This window comes from Cebus imitator, unplaced genomic scaffold (assembly GCF_001604975.1).
Source record: "Cebus imitator isolate Cc_AM_T3 unplaced genomic scaffold, Cebus_imitator-1.0 Scaffold37, whole genome shotgun sequence".
NCBI classification, from domain to species: domain Eukaryota; kingdom Metazoa; phylum Chordata; class Mammalia; order Primates; family Cebidae; genus Cebus; species Cebus imitator.
In genome coordinates this window covers 3,488,197-3,510,464 of record NW_016107352.1, presented here as the reverse complement: position 1 = coordinate 3,510,464, position 22,268 = coordinate 3,488,197, and the positions used below count along the sequence as shown (strand labels likewise).

Sequence of the window (22,268 nt, the reverse complement as noted above, 5' to 3'; positions counted from 1 at the left end):
TGGCATGAGAACAAGCATGCTCACGGACGTAAAAAAGCCATGGAATTCTTGGCTCTTATGAATAAGAAGTAGTCCATGCCTCCCCACTCAATTTATTTCATATTACTCCTTTGTATGTTGCTGTATTTGTGGCCATTTCCTCCCCTGGTCACAAACACCTAACTGGGTATCCCATTTATGTACTACCCTGGGACAAGAAGATATGAATTAAGACAAGATAGGAATGAGCTCTTAGCTCTTTCTCCATCACCATATCTGGTTTCAGCCTTTTCTGGGGTCAAGAAGGTGAACACAACTACTTATTCATGCAGGGCAAAACAGAATGGTTCTTCTCTACCCATCCCACATAACTTCCACAAAACTATCTATCATTCTCAGACTCCCAAAAGAGCAAAGATCTGTTCATATCAACCTTCCTTACATTAATGCAGGAGGAAAAGAAAGGTAGGGAGGTGGGCACAGTAGTTCACGCCTGTAATCCCAGCACACTGGGAGGCCAAGGTGGGTGGATCACCTGAGGTCAGTAGTTCAAGACCAGCCTGACCAACATGGCAAAACCCTGTCTCTACTAAAAATACAAAAATTAGCTGGGCATGATGGCCTGCACCTGTAGTCCCAGCTGAGGAGGTTGCAGTGAGCCGAGACTACACCACTGCACTCCAGCCTGGGCGACAGAGACTCTGTCTCAAAAAAAAAAGTAGGGTCTGGATCTGGGGTAGAGGCTCAGAATCAGGATGGTGCTGCTACGGCCCCCTTAGCCTTGTCAGTAAAGTGCTTAGAACCAGATCTAGGGGTGCACAAGTCTAATGCACTAAACTGTGTGCCCCATGACAAATGAGGAGGGAATGGAGCAAGCCCACCCAGGGAAAATCAGTCATTGCTGCCTGAATACCTGTAACCAAATGGGCTACAGGGTCTGCCCCAAGTCAGCTAGATATTTTCTTATCGAACAACACCTCCCCCCCAAAATCATATTATGAATCATTAGGTATTCAAATATACATTAATTAAGAAATAATGGAGTTATACAGGGACTAGCTCCTAAGGCGAAAAGCACAATTACAATAGTCACTTCTCATTCACAGTTTTTGCTTTTCATGGTTTCATTTACCTGCAGTCAATCTCAGTCCAAATACATGAAACGGAATAGCTCAGAAATAAATAATTCTTATGCTTTAAATTGTACATTGTTCTGAGTAGTTTGATGAAATCTCTTTCTGTCCTGCTCCGTCCCACCTGGATTTATCCCTGCTGTCTACATTACACGCACATCAGTCACTTGGTAACAATCTTGGTAATAAGATTGACTGTGCTGGTATCACAGTGTTTGTGCTTATTTTACTTTTGTTACAGTCTGTTGTTAAAATAGTAAAATGGTTCTATCTTATTATTAGTTATTGTTGTTAATCTCTTACTCTGACTAATTTATAAATAAAACTTTATCATAGGCATGTATACACAGAAGTCATAGCAATCTAGGTTCAGTACTATCGGTGGTTTCATACACATACTGGGGGTCTTGGAACATATTCCCATGGATAAGAGGGGACTACTGTAGTCAAAATTGGCCATTAAAATATTAACACCTTCAGAGGGTCCACACTGGAGATCAAGAGTTCCAGTGTAGAGCTTCCCTTCATCTTTGGATTCTATTTCAATTTCTTTAATATAATAGCCAGAAGAAATTGGGTTACATCTAGAGACCTTGTTATGTGAAAAATACACACCTTTAAAAACTAGAATCACACTTGGTGTGCCAACACTTCAGAATTATGAGGAGTATAAAAGAAATGAGGCAGCCTGAGGGAAGAATGGGATCATGGTTCCATTTCATGCTTACTCTAAGGCTTACACTCAGTGAAGAGAATGACAGCTACAACAGCTGTTTCTCCATCCCTTTCTCTCGGTATACTTACTTTTGTCCTGAGTATGTAGAGTTGCCTTATTTTCAGTTGCCTTTTTATCAGTTACATGCACACATGATGCAACCTCCCTACATATAAGTTCACATTATTGTTGATCACCAATCTACCACATTACGGTAACCCCAACAATGGAACAATATTAACAATCAATATTCAAACACTGTGGTCATTGAAGCCCTATCATTTAATTTTTTTTTACTATTCTTTTTTTTTTTTTTCAGATGGAGTCTTGCTCTGTTGCCAGGCTGGAGTGCAATGGCACAATCTCAGCTCACTACAACCTCCGCTTCCCGGGTCCAAGCAATTCTTCCGCCTCAGCCTTCCAAGTAGCTGGGACCACAGGCACATGCCACCACGCCCAGCTAATTTTTATATTTTTAGTAGAGACGAGGTTTCACCATGTTGGCCAGGATGGTCTCAATCTCTTGACCTCGTGATCTGCCCACCTCAGCCTCCCAAAGTGCTGGGATTACAGGCGTGAGCCACCGTGCCCGGCCTCTTTTACTATTCTTAAGGAAGCGAGGAACTGTAAGTAGAACATAGAACATGGGAGATGTACAATTATGATGAAAAGTACTACTGGAAATCATGGTTCTCAGGACTATGGTGCTGGGATTCTATTGACATCTGGGTAGGAATTGTGTTAGTCCACTCTCATAAGATTTCCATAGCATTAGTCTAAAGCTGTTTTACATTTGCTGAAATTTACATGATTAATTAAAACTGTTGGACGGTTTTAATACTAATATGCATCCTTATAACACCCAGATCCTGAAGTCTTTATTTATAAGTTTGGAGATTTGGAAAAGGGAAAGTGAGGATGAGAAAGAACCTCCCTTCTTTCTCATCCTCTTTCTGGAAAGAAAATTGATGTATGTATCTGAGATGCTTGATTGAAAATATTCTATGTATTCCTGCCCTATAAAGTTTGTATTAACCTGTTTTATAGACTAGGTGCTCCCAGAAATTTTCTTCAAGGGTGATTCAGATAGAAAGTGGGGCTAAGCTCAAAACCAAACACAAGTATCTCTGACTACAAGTCTGCCACTGAAAGTAAAGGAAGGCAGCTCTACTTTGCTCCTGCATAGGAATGTTGAAAAAAAATAACTAGAGTGATATTGCAACATGTTTTGCAAAGCCAAATATGCTAAGGAAGAGCTTATAGTATTAACCTTCTCCACAGGAGTTGTACAGATGATGAACTTTAAGACTTACTAAACCAGTTTTCCTGTTGTGTAATTCATTCTCCTTTCACTCTCTAAATGTGCAATGTCATCTCCTATGTATTGTAACCTGCACAATTGATAGTTAGTTCTAGTGCTACTACTGCTTGGCTAAATGATGTTTAAAATTAAACTTAATAAATCTTTTAATGAAGAGATCATTCTATATAACTAAACAAAATTTCAAAAGAGCATGTAACTGACAAACAAACTACCTCAACCAGATGATCAAGGTCAACATCAAATTAGTAAGTCATGTTGACAGTACCCTTGAAATAATGTGATGAAAATGGCACTTTGCCTCAGTGGTCCTACTCCCCAAACACATAAACCCAGTATAATTATGAGAAAAACAGAAGAGTATCAAGAGAGGGACATTCTGCAAAATCCAAGTATTCCTCAAAACCATCAAAGTAATCAAAACCAAGAAAGTCTGAGAACTGCTATAGTCAAGGGAAGCCTACAGGGACGTGATGACTAAATGTGATGTATCCTAGACAGGAAGCTGGAACAGAAAAAGATAAAAATGTTAGGTAAAAATTAAGAAAATTTGAATAAAATATTAACTTTAATAATAATGTATATCATAATACTGGTTCCTTAATTGTGGAAGACTAGTTATGTAGTATATGGGAGTCTCTGTAATATTTTCATAATTTCCTTAAAAATCTAAAACTGCTCTAAGTAAGAAAGTTTAAGAATAAAACAAAAGAGCACGTAGATAGGATTTTGCTTCAAAAAATTTCTAAAATATGTATTCTCCTTTCTGTGTTCTCATGTTTCTCCAAAGATCTGAAGGAGAGACCAAGACAGCATTTTTAAAAATTCACATGAAATGTGTTTATCAGGGAAAAGTGTCAGAAGTTAGCCTTGTCCCATCTTGCCCAAATAAATAAAGATTAAGAAACTCAGGGCTGTTTTTCTTTAACTTTGTTATTGATTAACTATGGTATTTTAAAAGTCGTATTACATTTCTAAAATAGATAAAACTCTACCTTGTGGGAGGCTTATAAAGTTTAATGAAATGAATCAGATAAATAATATATAAAAAGAATTGCATTAGGACTAACATTCTAATAACAGAGCTTTTTAAAATAATCAATTTGAATTCATTTGAAATGCTGACCAGATTTGACTTTCCTATTGATACAGAGGCCTATAATGATTGCATTCCTTTGTTGGATTTTTCTTCACACAAATGAGCACGTACTTAAACTTTGCTTAAATATCTGGACATGCTGACACAAGTTGGGGGCAGAATTGCATAGACGGCCCACACCCTGGCTCTTGGCTAGTTCATAAAATCCAGGACACACTGTGGCCCAACTGTGCAAGTCACTGTTTCATGAATCAGCCCCCTCCATGCAAGGGGAAATATTCTTGGTAACCTGGTCATACCATTCTAAGGTGAGAAAAGTGATTACCTGGGAAGATGACATAAAGGCCACCACATGTACAGACTTGCTTTGCTCAGGACATGGGGAATTTCAGTTTGCTTGGAATTCGCCCCAGAATTCAGAATTAAGCTAACTATAGCGTATTTTTCTAATATTCTAAAAATGCATGCTTTTCATAAGAACCTAGGTGGTGGCTTTCCTATTTGTGCATGCTTTGCCTCTGCTTACCATCCCTGAGCCCTTGGCATTAACGCAGCATTGCTTGATCTCTTCAGGTGATGTGAAGTAGAGATTAATTAGTCAGAGGTGTATGTGTAGAAACTACCCAATATATAATCAGAAGGAGGCACAAGACCGTGAGGGTAACTGCAGGTTCTGAAAGGAGAGCTGATGGAGTCTGTGGCAGAAACTAGGCAGGCAGGGTGCAGTATGGTCAGCACATCTGTGATGTTATTTTCCTTTTGCTTTCTGCTTTTGGTGCTTAATTCAAGAGACCCTCATCCAATGAGAGCAACAGGAGACAGGCAATCTATTCTATGGAATCTGCTGGGTCCAGTCTCTGGCTCAAGGTAATTTATAACAGCTTTTGTTCTTCCTTCATGTAGGCCCCAGGAACTCATCGTGATGAAGATTTATGACTCGCAGTAACTACTGATAGGAATTTTATGAAACATAATATCACCAGGCTCTGTGGCTTAATTTCTAATACTATGTGACTTGTAAGTTGTAAGACAAATTCCATAGGCTGCATTCCTTTTCTCTTCAAGACTGCCCCTACTGCATCTATCTCTAGAGATTTCTTTCTCTCCTCATCTCCAAGACTTGCTTTGAGTGGATAATATACTCCCTAATTTCTTGCTAACTATATTGACATGCACACCATTTCTGCTTTAGAAATTTAGCCTATAAGAATGCTGACACCAGAAAAGGACATAAGAAGCATGAGGGGAATTGTAAAAGCCTAATAAATTATATAAAATAAAACTCTTTAGTCATAGTCCCTAGCCTGAAAAGGGATGACACCCTTTGGCTTTTTCATAAGAGTGAAGTTCAGAATAAACAATAAGATGAAATATCAACGCCCTATTTGTGGGTAATATTTATGTTTCCAGAACTTTCAGGTACGTGTTACCAAATTCAGTTGACATTTTCACAATACAGAAGTCAGCTCCCACAAATATATTTTTGGGATAATTATATCCCTATTCAGAATTATCTGAGTACTAAGGAGTTCTTCAGTACCAATATACTGAAAAAGGAGAATCTGACTTAACATTTTATTTCTAATATTTGACTCATGAGAATAACCAGAATTTCACTGAATATAAATGAGAGTCTGAAGCACATTTACAAGACCCTGTGGCTTGGTTTCTAATTTCATTATCACTTTACTTAGCAATGTTGCTTAGGCTGAACACTAGTCCAAAATTTCTTTCCTCACTCAGTCCTCAAATCCAGAAGCTCATCTAACTGAATTTATGCCTATGTTCCATAAAGTCACCAGAAAAGTTTATTAATTTACAATGCAAAGTATTTACACAGAGAGAGTTAATTATTTTTTCTCTAGATATCTACTTCAGAAATGAGCTAAGGACAGCAGTGGGTTAAATGACAATGGAGCCAGGAAATAAAGGAGAAATAATACTTTTAGGTTGAAACAGCTTGCTAAAATTTCCTCCTGTAATTATGGCACTGCAGAGTGACACCTAACCAGTAACCTAAATATTCCTGTCACAAGTCTGGGCACTATTTCGGGAAATACCAAAAAGTTCTTACTTTATCATTCTCATTTTTCTGGATGCCATATGCGCTGATGCCTTTCAGATTCTACATTTTCACCTCCCATTGCAACCCTCTCACAATATTTGGACAGCATCTGCATTGTGTTTCACATTCCATTTATCTTACTTCCTATGAAAAGGAAGCATCCATGTATGTAATGTACTAATTGCTATCAGTCCCGATTAGGTAAAGTTTGCCTCTTTTCCCACATTTTTGTTTATTTTCTAGCATTCATCTTATTTTGGTCTGCTCTCTATATTCAATTATTGTAACAGTATATGGAAATAACATACCACATTTCAAATTTGTATTTATAACATCAGTTGAATGGGTGCTTTAGGCATAAACAACAGTAAAATGGTATTAAAAATCATAAAGGAACATTATATAGGATAAATATTCCTTTGTTTCTCATCCTATATGTGTGAATGAAAGAATTAACATAGGACAATATAATAATGGTAAGGGTCTTGGTACAACAGTAAATGATGCAGTGCAATTGAACAAGCCTGCCTTGTGGTCAACCATTACTGACGTGGGGTTTTAATTCTGAGGACATTCATTTTGTTCTAATTACAGCACTCACAAAGCTTTGACAGCATAGCAGGCAAGCACCCAGAAAGGAAAAAAACCATATTGTAATTAATATTAATAAAAATATTATAATTAATGCAGACTATAAAATATTCTTAAATTTTAAAAGGACCCTGTGATCAACAAGTAGTGCTAAGTGAATATCCACATGAAAAAGAATGGAGTTTCATTCATATCTCACACCATAGACAAAAATTAATGCAGAATGGATCACAGTCTTAGATGTAAGAATTATGTTTTCTTAGAAGAAAGCCAAGGAGTAAATCTTCATGACCTTGGATTAGCCAGTGGTTTCTAGATGTGACCCAAAAGTACAAGTGCTAAAAAAAAAATTTAGACAAATTGAACTTCATAAATATTAAAAACATTGTGCTTCAGTGGATCATCAAGACAGCAAAAAGGCAACCTACAGAATAGGAGAAATTATTTGCAAATCATACATCTGGTAAAGGACTTCTATGCAGAATATTAAAGAACTCTTATAACTCAACAATAAAAGGATAACCCAATTTAAAAATGAAGCTAGGGGTGGTCATTCATACCTGTAATCCCAGCACTTTGGGAGGCCAACATGGGAGGATCGCTTGAGGCCACAAGCTTAAGACCATTCTGGGCAATATAGCAAGACCTAGTCTCTATAAAAAAAATTTAAAAATCAGCATATGATGGCAGATCCTTGTAGACCCAGCTATTCAGGTGAGGCAGGAGGATGCCTTGCACCCAGATCAAGGCTGCAGGGAACTGTGATCGTGCCACTGCACTCCAGCCTGGGTGACTGAGTGAGCTCTGTCTCTTGAAAGAGCAAAGGCTTTCAATAGACATCTTTTCAAACAAACAAGATACACAAATGTCCAATAAGCACATAAAACAATGTGCAATATCATTAGATATTAGGAAAATGCAAATCAAAACCACAATAAAATAACACTTCACACCCACTAGGATAGCTATGGTAAAAAGATGAGCAATGGCAAGTACTGCTAAGCTTGTGGAAAAACTGGAACTCTCATACATTTCTGATGGGGATGTACAATGGAGCAGCATTTTGATAACAGTTTGGCAGTTCCTCAAAAAGTTAAACAGAATTACTATAAAAGCCAGCACTTCCACTCCTACTAGACCCTATCATACTTACAACTTAGGAGAAATAAAAATATATGTTCATACAAATTCATAATAGCTCAAAAATATACACTATCCAAAATGTGCATCAACTGTTAAGGTATGACCATGCAAGTGTATATTATTCATTCAAAAAAATGAAGTATTGATACATACTACAGTATGAACCTTTAACACATGATGCTACGAAAATAAGTCAGACACAAAAAGCCACGTTATATGACTCCCTCTATATGAAATGTCCAAAATAGGCAAACCCATAGAGATAGAAAATAGATTAGCTGTTTCCTGGGTTGGGGGAGACAAGAGTCTGGAGTGACTCCTAATAGGTATCGAATGTCTTTTAGGGGTGATGGAAATGTTCTGGGATTAATGATGATAGTTGCAGAGCTTTGAAGATAGCAAAAAATACTGAGTTGTACTCTTTAAAATGGTGAATTTTATAGCATATGAGGTAAATATAAGAACTACAGTTATGATTCAGAAAGGCTGAGGACTTTATTAAGATTGGAGAGAGGTGGTGTAGTGCATTGATTAGGCCAACAGTTCTCAAAATGTGGTCCGTGAGTCAGCAGCATCAAAATCACCTGAAAATTTGGTAGAGATGCACAGTCTCAGATTATGCCCCATCTACTGAGTCAAAACCCCTGGGGTTGGGGCTCAGGGATTTGTGTTTTAACAAGCCCTGCAGGTGACTGACGAACATGTAGGTTTAAGAGCTACTGGGTTAGTTACAGCTTTAAAAGCCTAATTGCTTTTCTACTCACCAGATCTGTAGCCTTTAGCAAGTTTCTTAATAGTTCTGTGTCTCAAATTATTCATCTGGAAAAATGATTCCTCACAGGGTTTTCTGTAAGGATTAAATGTTTTAGTGTAGGTAACGTGCTTAGGAGAGGGCTTGCCACTTAATGCATACTCCAAGTGTTAGCCATTATTATGCAACAGTACTGAGCTAATATGAGAATCAAAGGCAGACCTTCAGGCTCAATAGAATGTCAACCACATAAATGTAAGTATATTTTTTCTAGAATACACATTTTTTAAAAAAAGTTTAACAAAGAGAAATTCATTTTAATAGTACACTTGATTTATTCAGTGCATCAAAAGTATAATTTCAACATGCAATAAATGTAAAACATTTTACACCAAGTCATCCAAATGAAGTGTATTTTATACTTAGAATACTTCTCTATTTGGAATGGCCACATTTTACTAGCTTAATAGCCATACATGGCTATTATATCAGACAACACAGTTCTAATTCAAATATGGCCTGCCTGTCTGCCTGCCTGCCTTCCTTCCTTCCTTCCTTCCTTCCTTCCTTCCTTCTTTCCTTCTTTCCCTCCCTCCCTTCCTTCCTTCCTCCCTTCCTTCCTTCCTTCCCTCCTTCTTTCTTTCCTTCCCTCCTTCCTTCCTTTTTTATTATACTTTAAGTTCTGGGACATGTGCAGAACATGCAGGTTTGTTACATAGGTATACATGTGCCATGGTGGTTTACTGCACCCATAAACCCGTCATCTACATTTGGTACTTGTCCTAATGCAATTCCTCCCCTAACCCCCCCACCTTCCTACAGATTCTGGTGTGTGATGTTCCCTTCCCTGTGCCCAAATATTCTCATTGTTCAACTCCCAATTATGAGTGAGAACATGCAGTGTTTGGTTTTCTGTTCCTGTGTTAGTTTGCTGAGAATGATGGTTTCCAGCTTCATCCATGTCCCTGCAAAGGACATGAACTCATTCATTTTTATGGCTGCATAGTATTTCACGGTGTATATGTGCCATGTTTTCTTTATCCAGCACATCATCACTGGTCATTAGAGAAATACAAACCAAAACCATATTGAGATACCTTCTCATGCCAGTTAGAATACCAGTTATTAAAAAGTCAGGAAACAACAGATGATGGATAGGAAGTGGAGAAATAGGAACACTTTTATACTGTTGGTGGAGTGTAAATTAGTTCAACCGTTGTGGAAGACACTGTGGTGATTCCTCAAGGATCTAGAACTAGAAATGCTGTTTGATCCAGCAATCCCATTACTGCGTATATACACAGAGGATTTTGACCCACCAATCCCATTACTGGGTATATACCCAAAGGATTATACATCATTCTAATATAAAGACACATGTACACGTATGTTTATTGTGGCACTATTCTCAATAGCAAAGACTTGGAACCAACCCATGTACATGTATGTTTATTGCAGCACTATTCACAATAGCAAAGTCTTGGAACCAACCCAAATCCTCTCTTCTCTTTCTAAAGTTCCTAAACATTCAGAAATGTAGTCTCTGCCTGAGGATTTCCAAAGAGTAGATGACCAGATGGGCCAGGTCATGAAGCATAATTTCCTAGCCACATCCCATCCTAACAGGTGATGCTGGGTTCCAGATGAGTCTCCCATTGACTCACCTCCTCAGCTACATATTGTTATAATAGAACTGGTAAGCTGCCTGAAGAGAATCTTAATAGAGGAATGTATTAGATCTCAGGCTCTTATGTGTTCTTCGCTGTTGTATCCATAGGGTCTAGAAAATGTGCCTGGCATATAGCAGGTACTGAACACACTTTTTTCAAATCATAAATAAACATTAACAGTGTTTTTCTAACTTAGCCTTTCATTTTCTAATATTTTCAAATATCCAAAAACATAAAAAAAAATTTCTTTAATATTGTCATTCCTGGCCAGGCACAGTGGCTCATGCCTGTAATCCCAGCACTTTGAGAGGCTGATGCAGGTGGATCACCTGAGGTCAAGAGTTCAATACCAGCCCAGACAAAAAGGGAAAAACCCGTCTCTACTAAAAATACAAAAAAAAAAAAAAAAATAGCTGGGTGTGGTGGTGCATGCCTGTAGTACCAGCTACTCGGGGAGGCTGAGGCAGCAGAATCACTTGAACCCAGGAGACAGAGGTTGCAGTGAGCCAAGACAGCACCACTGCACTGCATGCAGTGGGTGACAGAGGGAGACTCCATCTCAAAAAAAAAACTGTCGTTCCTTCTCATAAGCAGATCCATCTTTGTCTTCTAACATTAAGCACCTAGTTACCCTTAAATATTTATCAAGCCCTTAGTAATGATCAGGTTTCATAGAATATAAACCCACAATACAATTGCTGATATTTAGGGGTTTATTTTCTGTGACAGAGCATATATTTCATATATGTACAAACATTATACAAAGATCATGAGTATAATTTTTAAAAAATGGTTATTGCTGGTCTAAGAGAAAAATGAAAGCAGTAACTCTATAATCCAGAGTTATACGATTTATTATTTTCCCTGCATTCTCAGTAGCAGTAGTTACAGGACATATTTTCATGTTAAAGGCCCATGCTGCTGGAAGATGCTGACATTCTTAAAACTTATCACCTGAACAATCCAAAAGAGCACAATGAAACACCATTGATGTATGGGTGAATAGTTTCTCAAAGAGGCTGGCACCTCAAGTGCGTTAGTTTCTTCACTGAGATCCTAAGATTCTCACAGCAAGATGAGAGCAATTTACTCAGAGTAAAAGACAAGGTTTTAGTAAAGGCCTACAGGCCTCTCTGACTTCAACCCACTGGAGGGAAGTGAGTGTGGGGAAGAATACTCCTTTCTATTCCTCAAACACACCAGGTTTGCTCCATCATTCCTGCCATTCTCTGTAAGTTCTTTCTGCCTGGGATGTTCCTTCCCCAGTACCAACGTGGCTAACTACTCTCACTGCCCTTGTCTTGCTCAAATGTCTCTCCTTCTCCAGGAGTTCTACCCTGATTGCATTATTAAACACAGCCATCTGCCCCTATTTTGCCACACCCCAACTCATGCCTGCCATATTCCTTAGCCTGCTTTCTACTCCCCTTAGCACTTCCCATACTGAAGATATGGCATACTGTGTTCTTTACTCTTCCTCACACTACAACATAAACTCCATAAGGGCAGATCTCTTCACTATTTGGTTCACTGAGGTACTTTACCCTATAATAGTAGCTGGCAGACAGTAGGCACTCCATAATAACTCCTTGAAGAATGAATAGAGGAATTAGTTCACTCATAGACCAGGCTCTTTAATACATCACTTTTCAATTTTAGTCTGCTCTAATATTAATATCAGCTGAGAGGTTTTGCAGTCTGAGAAGTTGAACTCTCCCAACCTGTTGGTTGGGCTTACTCAGTGAAGGATCTCGTCTCTGGAATTTATCCGTCTGGGCAGGCTGCCAGTAACTGAATTTGTCATCTTTGGGATATGATGCAAGATTTACGGTTTTTTGTCATTCTGAGGGTGTGTTTCAATTTTGGCTGACTTTACTGTTTTGTCTGGGACTTTATTCTTGTGTTGAGTTTCATATTTGTCTGAGTTGATCAAGCAATTTAGCAACTATTCTTCACAGAGCTATGGAATACTAGAAATTAGAGCTGAAAAACACCTCATGGTTGATCCAAACCATCCCCCTGCCATTAAGTCTTCTTGCTCACAATACATTGTCCATGGCTTTGTTCAGTTTTAAATGTCCTTAGAGATTCTTTTGGGCCCTCACTCAACTAACCTAATACTCCTGACAATTAACAAGAATTCCCAGTGTTTTGTCTAAACTTTCCCTTTCTTATTTTCGTTTTAGTTCTCCTATTTACAGTCCAAGGTCAACCCTTTTTCTTCTGGAATTTTTTACCTTTCAGAGAGGTGTGGGCTTACATTTCTGCTCTATTAGTTCTTTAACCAAATTATGTGTTCCTACCTTAATCTTTTTTCATTCTCTTTGTTTAATTTTGGTTTTGGTTATTGAATTCCTTCCAACTCGTCACCTTGGTTTGCAGTATGTATAGTTTCACTGTACACTCACTGAACAACTATCACAATGGTTTTCCTTCAGAAACCTTAAGACAAAGCACTGCCATCTGCAGTATATAATTGTAAATATGTTGAATTTGATGCCATAATCAACCTAGGGTATTTTTTATTTTATACATCATAATATGAAATAAGTTCAGTGCAATGCTGTTTAGTTAACTTGATTTTAAATTCTGATGTTAATTGTGTAATCTCAGACATCTCACTTAAGCCCTTTGCACTTTTGTTTTCGTATCTGCAAAAGGAGAGAACAATATCAGCTTCAGCCTCCTTTGCTGTAATCTTATGAAAATAAATATGTTATTCTAGGGCTAAAAGAGATCTTTCAGAGAGAAAAACACCTCACTTCCCAGCTTTCAGACTGAATCACACAGGATAAATTATTCTCAATATATGAAGTTCCAATGATACTCTTTTCTGCTTACAGTAATTTATGCTAAATCAATCCATCTCCATTTGTAGTAAAGGGCAAATTCTTAAAATTCAAAAATGCCATAAGCTGATTTTTGTAAAATACTAAATCACGGGTTGGATGAAGTGGTAGTGTAAAATTGCTCTAAGAGTTTCTAAGTGTTCATGCGCACTTTCTGTAGTTGTATTTTACAGCCACTGGTCCAGGGACCCCACTTTGAGTAGCTCTGTGCTAGACAATTATATTCCTCACCTTCAGATTCAGATACTTTTTAAGATAACTGTTTCTCTTCTAATAATTAACATTAGACTTGATTTTACTTTTTAGTTTTTGTACTTCTATTCACAATCGTCTTTAAAAGAAATAGAATAGCCAATTAGTCATTCCTCTCAAAACATTTTATTACATATTTCTCATTTATTTATCATCACCTTTTTTCAAAGTGGGGCAATCCTTAATTTATATCATAAAATCAAATTCTGAATGAAAAATACTTTTAAGAAAGAAGAAGAAGAAGAAAAACAATTCCATGGAGCTTACACCAGATCCCTGAGTTATAGAATGATCTCTTGGTCACAGCAATGCCAGCAGTTCCGCTTTTCAAACTGTCACTAGTCTCTGGCAGCCTACAGTCATGGATAGGCTGAGAGCAAGCAAACACATTCCAATCAAAAAGACGGCAAAATCACCCAGTACTAATTCTACCCCACCTGGCAGTCTGCCATCAACCTGTACTCTTCGGATTTAAGACACAAATCATATGTCAGAAATAACTGGAGTAGCTAGTACATAAGTTGGTTATGGGATGCCATGTGCTTTCAACTAGCATCTTTTATAGTTTGGGTATGAGAAAAATTTTGAGTTTTAACACTCTTTTCTAAAATAGGCTTCTCTTATTTTTAGTGGGTTTTAATTATGTTGAAAGGGAATTAAATAACAATATTTTTAAGTTTCATTTTTCCAGGAAATTAAAAAAATAAAGTTAATTGGAAAACATGAAATGGGAGGAAATATAAAATATAGTAAACTGAACAAATGTAATGCATAAATTACACATTGGGTTTTTTATGATTTAAAAATTTCTTCCAAGAAAAAGAAAAAATGGAAATTTAAAGACTTATGAGCTTGTTTCAAAAAATAGTAAAACTAAGTTCCATTTGGGTCTAAGAACATGGATAAAGTCCCAACTCATGGTCAAGGTACAACATGGTACCAGGGTAAGTAATAGCACAGGATGACTGAAGTATTAGCAGAGAAGAAACTTTAAATGCAGAACATTTTATACTACTTTAAGGGATTTTTATAAAACTAAGGAAACATATATGTATATGTGTGTATTAATAGCAGAGAAAATGTATTAAAACAATAGATCAGATGAAGTTTTTCTTTATGCAATTTTGTAAGAGCAAGCACATGGCCAATGTGGATTAATTATTAATAAATTTAATAAAGTGAACAGATCCTTAGCTCCTAAAGCTAGTTATTTTGTTTTTCAAATGTTGCAAATGTGCCAGGTGTTTCATAAAAATAGTTTTTATTATTAAAAATGGTTTATGAAGCTAGAATGCCCAACTTTTATTTCCATGTTAAAATCTAAGTGTTAAAAACCTTTAGCAGACAAACAGAATTTACAGTTCAGTTAGCAGTCACTGAATGTGAAAAGAGTTCTTAAAATGCTCCTCTTCAGAGCCAGTCTTGTTCCCATAGAAACCAATGTGAGATCCTGGAAAACAAGGTAAGTTCTAAAATAATCACCATTATAAATACCCATTATATAAATGTAAATACAGGCAATTGAAATGATTTCGATGATTTTGAAATTGCATATCATTTCCCAAACCATAATGATTCCTTCAGAGTGGTTCTTGTCTGTCATATAAATACAGCATTTACAAAATTTTAAAAATTCTTATGATTTACCTGTGAGACCATAATCGCCTTTTCAAACAAGTCTTGGGCATGCAAATATCGATTTTTGAACAGGTAGTTTGGTACAAGATGGGTCTTTTTAGACTGGGCTTTTACGTTGTGGTAGATTAAGTACTTCTCATTATTAGCATTTAGATTTTAAATAACTGTATCTTTATTCATTACTAATTGTTCTACAGCGAGATGTAAATGTTTTAGAGAGTTAGTTTACAATTATAATTTTTCACATTTTCATTTGTCCAATATGACAAGAGAGCCAAAAAACCTCCTTCTGTTTGGGATTATAATTCTTCCCAAAGTCCAGAATCTATCACTGGATACAGAGTACTCATAATACTAATAAAGATACATATACACCTTCTACAAAGAGCTAAGCCCCATAAACCAAGCCATTAAATATATCACGCACAAAAATCGACTCAAAGTGGATTAAAGGCTTAAATATAAGACAGGACACTGTAAAACTCCTAAAAGAAAATGGGGAAATCTTCCTGATATTGGTCTAATTTCTTGAATATGATCCCAAAACCAAATTAGACAACAGGGACTGCATGAAATTCAAAAGCTTCTGCACAGCCAAGGAAACAACAGAATGAAAGGGCAACCTATGGAATGGGAAAAAATATTTGCAAACTATTTATCTGATAAGGGGTAAATATCAAACACACAGAAGGAACTTCTATAACACAAAAGCAAACAAAACAAAGCAAAACAAAAACCTAAACGTCCCAATTAAATAATTGGCAAATGATTGGAATAAACATTTATCCAAAGGAGACATACAAATGCCCAAAAGGTATATGAAAAAATCCTCTACATCACTACTCATCAGAAAAATGTAAATCAAAACAACAATGAGATATTATGTCATACCTGTTAGAATGGCTATTATCAAAAAAGTAAGTGCTGGTAAGGTTGCGGAGAAATTGGAACCCTTGTGTGATGTTGATGGAAGTCTAAAAATAAATGGTGCAGCCTCTATGGAAAACAGTATAGAGTTCCCTTAAAAATTTACAAATAGAACAATCATATGGTTGAATTATCCCACTTCGGGGTATATATCCAAAGGAATTGAAATCAGGCTCTCAAAGAAATATCTGTACTTTCATGAATATGCAGTATTATTGTAGTATTATTTGTAATCAGAATGACCATCAACTAATGAATGGAAAGAAAATGCAGTATATACACACAGTGGAATATTATTCAGCCTCAAAAAAGGAAATCCTACTATATGGATGAATGAATATGGATGAATCTGAAGGACATTATGCTAAGTGAAATAAGCCAGTCACAGAAGGTCAAATAATGCATGATCTCACTTAAAAGAGGAATCCAAAATAGTCCAAGTCATAGAAACAGAGAATAGAATGGTGGTTGCTAGGGATTAAAGGAGGGGGAAATAAGGAATTGCTATTTAATGGTTATAAATCTACAGTTACACAAAATGAATAAGTTGCAGAGATCTGCTGTACAATAAGATGCCTATAGCTAACAATACTGTATTATGCACTTAAAAATGTAAAAGGGTAGATATTATGTTAAGTCTTCTTACCACAATGATAAAAATAACCCCAAACATGTATTACAATGGGGTTTAGAGCTAGCTGCAAGTATCCAGAATCTGCCTGCATTGTTAGAGTCCACTTTTCTTAAAGATCCTCAAAATCTGTTTCAGGAGAATCCCTAATGAAACTTTTAGGAGAAAAAAATTTTGAGGCTGGGCATGGTAGCCTATGTTTGTAATCCCAGCACTTTGGGAGGCCAAAGCAGGAGGATCACTTGAGCCTGGGAGTTCCAGACCAGCCTGGGCAACATGGTGAGAACCCATCTTTACAAAAAATTAGCTGGGCATGGTGGCCTGAACCTGCAGTCCCAGCTACCAGGGACGCTGAGGAGGGAGGCTTACCTAAGCTCAGAAGGTCGAGGCTACAGTGAACTATGATCACACCAGTGCACTCCAGCCTGTGCAACAGAGTGAGACACTGCTTAAAAAAAAATTTACTTGAGACAAACAGAATCGTCTACTACAAAATACACTGCTAACTTGTTTTCCTACCTATAACGATTTCCTACCTAACTATTCAATCAATTACAGATATAATATGTAAGTGAAGGCATAGTTTTGACTACAAATGCTTCTCTTAAGATTGTTGAGAGTTTCTTAGTCATTGAGAGTTAATCCTAGAGTTTGATTTTCTTTTTCATTCTACCTCTTTGCCTTTTGCACTTCTGCCTACATTTATGCGTAAGAAAAAAATAATTCTGGGGTTTAACTGTCAGCCTCTCTGCACATTGGGATGGTTTGTTTCCTATCCTTTAAGAAAGTCCTTAAATAATAGCTCCACCATGTCTTAGCACTATGATCTTGGCCACATTACCAACCTCTCTGAGTCTCAGTTCCTCAAGTATAAAGTGGATTTAAATTGTATGCAATAGGTGTATTAGTGTTCTCATGTTGCTAATAAAGACATACCTGAGACTAATTTAGGAAGGAGGTTTAATTGATTCACAGTGCCACACAGCTGGGGAGGCCTCATAATAATGGCTGAAGGCAAATATAGAGGAAAGTCATATCTTAAATGGTGGCAGGCAAAAGAGCAGGTGCAGGGGAACTCCCCTTTATACAACCATCAGATCTTGTGAGACGTAGTCACTATCATGAGAACAGCACAGGAAAGACCTGCCACCATGACTTAATTACCTCCCACTGGGTCCCTCCCACAACATATGGGAATTATGGAAGCTACAATTCAAGATGAGATTTGGGTAGGGAAACAGTCAAACCATACCATTCTATCCCTGGCCCTTCTCAAATCTCATGTCCTCCCATTTCAAAACCAGTCATGCCTCCCAACAGTCCCCCAAAGTCTTAACTCATTTCAGCATTAATTCAAAAGTCCACTGTCCAAAGTCTCATCTGAGAAAAGGTAAGTTCCCTCCACCTACAAGCCTGTAAAATCAAAAGCAAGTTAGTTACTTCCTAGCTACAGTGGAGGTACAGGCATTAGGTAAATACACCCATTCCAAATGGGAGAAATTGGCCAAAATGAAGCAGCTACCGGCCCCATGCAAGTTCAAAATCCTGCAGGACAGTCAAATCTTAAAGCTACAAAATGATCTCCTTTGACTCCATGTCTCACATTCAGGTCATTCTAATGAAAGAGGTGAGTTCCAGTGGTCTTGGCCAGTTCCATCCCTGTAGCTTTGCAGGGTACAGCCTCCCTCCTGGCTGCTTTCACAGAGTGGTATCAAGTGTCTGTGGCTTTTCCAGGCTCATGGTACAAGCTGTCAGTGGGTCTACCATTCTGGGCTCTGGAAGAAGGTGGTCCTCTTCTCACAGCTCCACTTGGTGGTACCCCAGTAGGAACTCTGTGTGGGGGCTCCAACCACACATTTCCCTTCTGTACTGTTCTAGCAGATGTTCTCTATGAAGGCCACACTCCTTCTGCCTGGAAATCCAGGCATTTTCATACATCCTCTGAAATCTAGATGGAGGTTCCCAAACCTCAATTCTTGACTTTTGTGCATCTGCAGGCCCAATACCATATGGAAGCTGCCCAGGCTTGGGGCTTGCACCTTCTGAAGCCATGGCCTAAGCTATATCTTGGCCCCTTTTAGCCATGGAGTCTGCATTCAACAGGGAGGCTCTGGGCCCAGCACATGAAACCATTTTTCCCTCCTAGGTCTCTAGGTCTGTGATGGGTGTGGCTGCCATGAAGGTTTCTGACATGTCCTGAAGACATTTTGCTGGTTTTGGCAATTAACATTTGGCTCCTCTTATGCACATTTCTGCAGCCAGCTTGAATTTCTCCCCAGAAAATGGGTTTTTCTTTTCTACTGCATCATCAGGCTGCAAATTTTCCAAATTTTTATGCTCTGTCACCTCTTGAATGCTTTGCTGCTTAAAAATTTCTTCTACCAGATAACCCTAAATCATGTCTCTCAAGTTCAAAGTACCACAGTTCTCTAGGGCAGGGGCAAAATACCAGCAGTCTCTTTGCATAGGAAGAGAGACCTTTACTCCAGTTTCCAACAAGTTCCTCATCTCCATCTGAGACCACATCAGCCTGGACTTTATTGTTCATATCACTATCAGCATTTTGGTCAATGCCATTCAACAAGTCTCTAGGAAGTTCTGAACTTTCACATCTTCCTGTCTTCTGAACCCTCCAAGTCTCTCGGAAGTTCCAAACTTTCCTACATTTTTCTGTCTTCTTCTGAGCCCTTTAAACTGTTCCAACCTCTACCTGTTACCCAGCTCCAAAGTCGCTTCCACATTTTCAGGTATCTTTACAGCAGTGCCCTACTACCCTGTAACCAACTGGACTATATTAGTTTGTTCTCACACTGTTAATAAAGACCTGCCTAAGACTGGGAAATTCATATAGGAAAGAGGTTTAATTGACTCAGTTCCGTATGGCCAGGGAGGCCTCACAATTATGACTGAAAGTGAATGAAGAAGAGCAAAGTCATGTCTTAGATGGTGGCAAGCAAGAGTGCTTGTATAAGGGAACTCTCCTTTATAAAACCAATAGATCTTGTGAGACTTATTCACTATCACCAGAACAGCATGGGAAAGACCCACCCCCATGATTCAATTACCACCCACCAAGTTCCTCCCACAACATGTGGGAATTAGGGGAGCTATAATTCAGGATGAGATTTAGGTGGGGACACAGCCAAACCATATCAATAGGGCTGTTGTGAGGAAGATTAAACAAGTAAATATACAAAATGGGTTTAGTCCAGTGCCTAATACAAAGTAAACATTAAATATACATTATTATGAATTATTATTATAATTGGAGAGGGACTGACTTCCTCATAAAGTGTTAAAAAGAGATCAAGAAACACAACACACACTTAAGAGACTTTTAGGGGTTGACAAGGAGAAGCACAGATATTTTAAAATATAAGTTCCTTACTTAATAATAGCTAACCTGTATTGATCACTTATTATATGCCAATTATGTGCCAGGCATTGGACTATGCACATTATATACATAATCTCATTTAATCTTAACTGTAACTGCAAATAACTAAAATGTACTACAGAGAAATTAAGTAATTTCTCCAAACTCCCCTTTAGAAGAAATTGAGCCTGGATTTACAATACAAACTGATCTGCAAATATATATTTATAGTATTATTTTCCAAAATTATTCCATGTACCATGACCATTGAAACATGAAGTTGCTCATTGTGCTATGTGCCATGACATTTAAAATGAGAAGTTATTGTCTATGACCATACCACCCTGAACATGCCCCACCTCATCTGAAATGAGAAGTTATTTAAGTTTCAGCATTCCGGGTTTCATGAACAAGTAAAATGGAAGAAAGGGCAGGGGTGGTGGAACTTGACATAAGACAGGTGATTTTTAAATCAACAACCTCTTTTTAAATTGAATAAACACAGTTTTAGGGGTAAAAAAATCACCAAATATTGCTGTTGATCTTTTTCTTTTGCTAAGGATTGATACAAACTTCATCATATATCAAATGAACTAAATAATAGGTCCAGGAACTAGAATTTGGGTTTTCTGACTCCTTGGCAAAAGCCTTTTTTTTTACATTCTTTAAAAAGTTAGTTTAATTGACAAATAAAAATTGCATATATTTACGGAGCACAGCGTATTTTAAAATACATATACATTGTATAATGAATAAGTCACACTGATTAAGATATGCATTACCTGGCATAATTTTTTGCGGTAGTGAGATACTACTATTTTCATGAGATACTACTATGTTCCTCTGGGTTACCCACTACTTAAATGTAGTTCAAGTCTACATAACCTCCCTTTCTCTTATTTTTATTTTATTTTATTTTTGTTTTAGCAGTCTTTTTTTGCCTTTAAACCTTTCCAGAATAGAATTGTATGTAGTTATGCCAATGCTGCTTAACTTTAGGACGTTACAAGTGAAGGCTGATTAGGTAATCTATACAAATCAAAATAGTATAATAAAAATACATTTTTTAAAAATTACACTAATTGTAGTTCTTGTCCAAGTTTGTTCTACATTTAATTATTCCATTTTCTGTATTCCCACTCTGTTTATTTCTCACATAATATTAAGATGGAGATTCAACTGGATTACTGTGTTTCATTGTGATTTACCTGTTTACATGTCTCTGAGTAGACTATGAGCCCCTTGAGGAAAGGCACCTTGTCTATACATGTTTGATGTACAGCTCCTGGTAGGCAGTATGACCTAAAGTTATTGAATAAAGGAATGGAATTTATAGAAATAATCTGGAACATGTATCAAATTTATAATAACACTCAATTTGTGTATGTATATTACACAATATTCATCCATATACATCTCCATATTATATATAGAGTTCCATGCAGTTCACTACTGTTTTCAAAATGATGTTCAAACGCTATTCAAACAATTCTAAATGACATAAACACCATGAAATGTTACACAAATCCATTTTTAAATAGCATTATTGTATAATAACCTGTAAACTAGAGTTACTGCACACACACACACACACACACACGCACGCCCCACAAATTCTACTTAACAAGCTATTTACCACAAAGTAATTCTAAGACCTTATATACACTGCCTGATGTAAAAGTCTGGAGATCGGAGCCAGGCAAAAATATCTGCATTTCGGTTGTCTAGCACTACCTGAGTGACTTCGGCTGCTTCTTTCTGAAATTGAACTTTCTGCGATGTGGAGACATTTAATACCACGCTTAGGGAACGGGTTTAAGGGCTAGGGGTAATAATGTATGTGAAGGGCTGATGAATGTTAGCAACCACACTCTCTAGTCTCTCTGGAGTTCCTTCCTCGGTTGCAAACTAAGTCAAGGTTTTTTGTTTGTTTGTTTGTTTTACACATTATGAGTCTTTTATAGTCAGGAAAACTAGACTAATCTCAACTTTGGCAATTCAGAGAGTCGGAATAACATAGTAGAGACAAAAAAAAATTACCTCTGTAACTCGGAAAAAGCGCTAAACCCGCAGGAAGCGCTGGGCCGACCTCCAGTATCCCAGCATTCTTCGCGCGACTCCCGTAGTT

General features: G+C 37.4%; 1 long non-coding RNA gene across 1 annotated transcript; it reads right to left on the bottom strand.

Moving 5' to 3' along the window:
- Positions 1–6,835: 6,835 nt before the first annotated feature.
- Positions 6,836–22,267, bottom strand: LOC108301853. Its single transcript, XR_001824091.2, has 3 exons — positions 22,181–22,267; positions 8,811–8,893; positions 6,836–6,917 (listed from the first exon to the last, which is right to left on the bottom strand). It is a non-coding gene; the product is annotated as an uncharacterized LOC108301853 (long non-coding RNA).
- Between the last annotated feature and the right edge of the window lies 1 nt (position 22,268).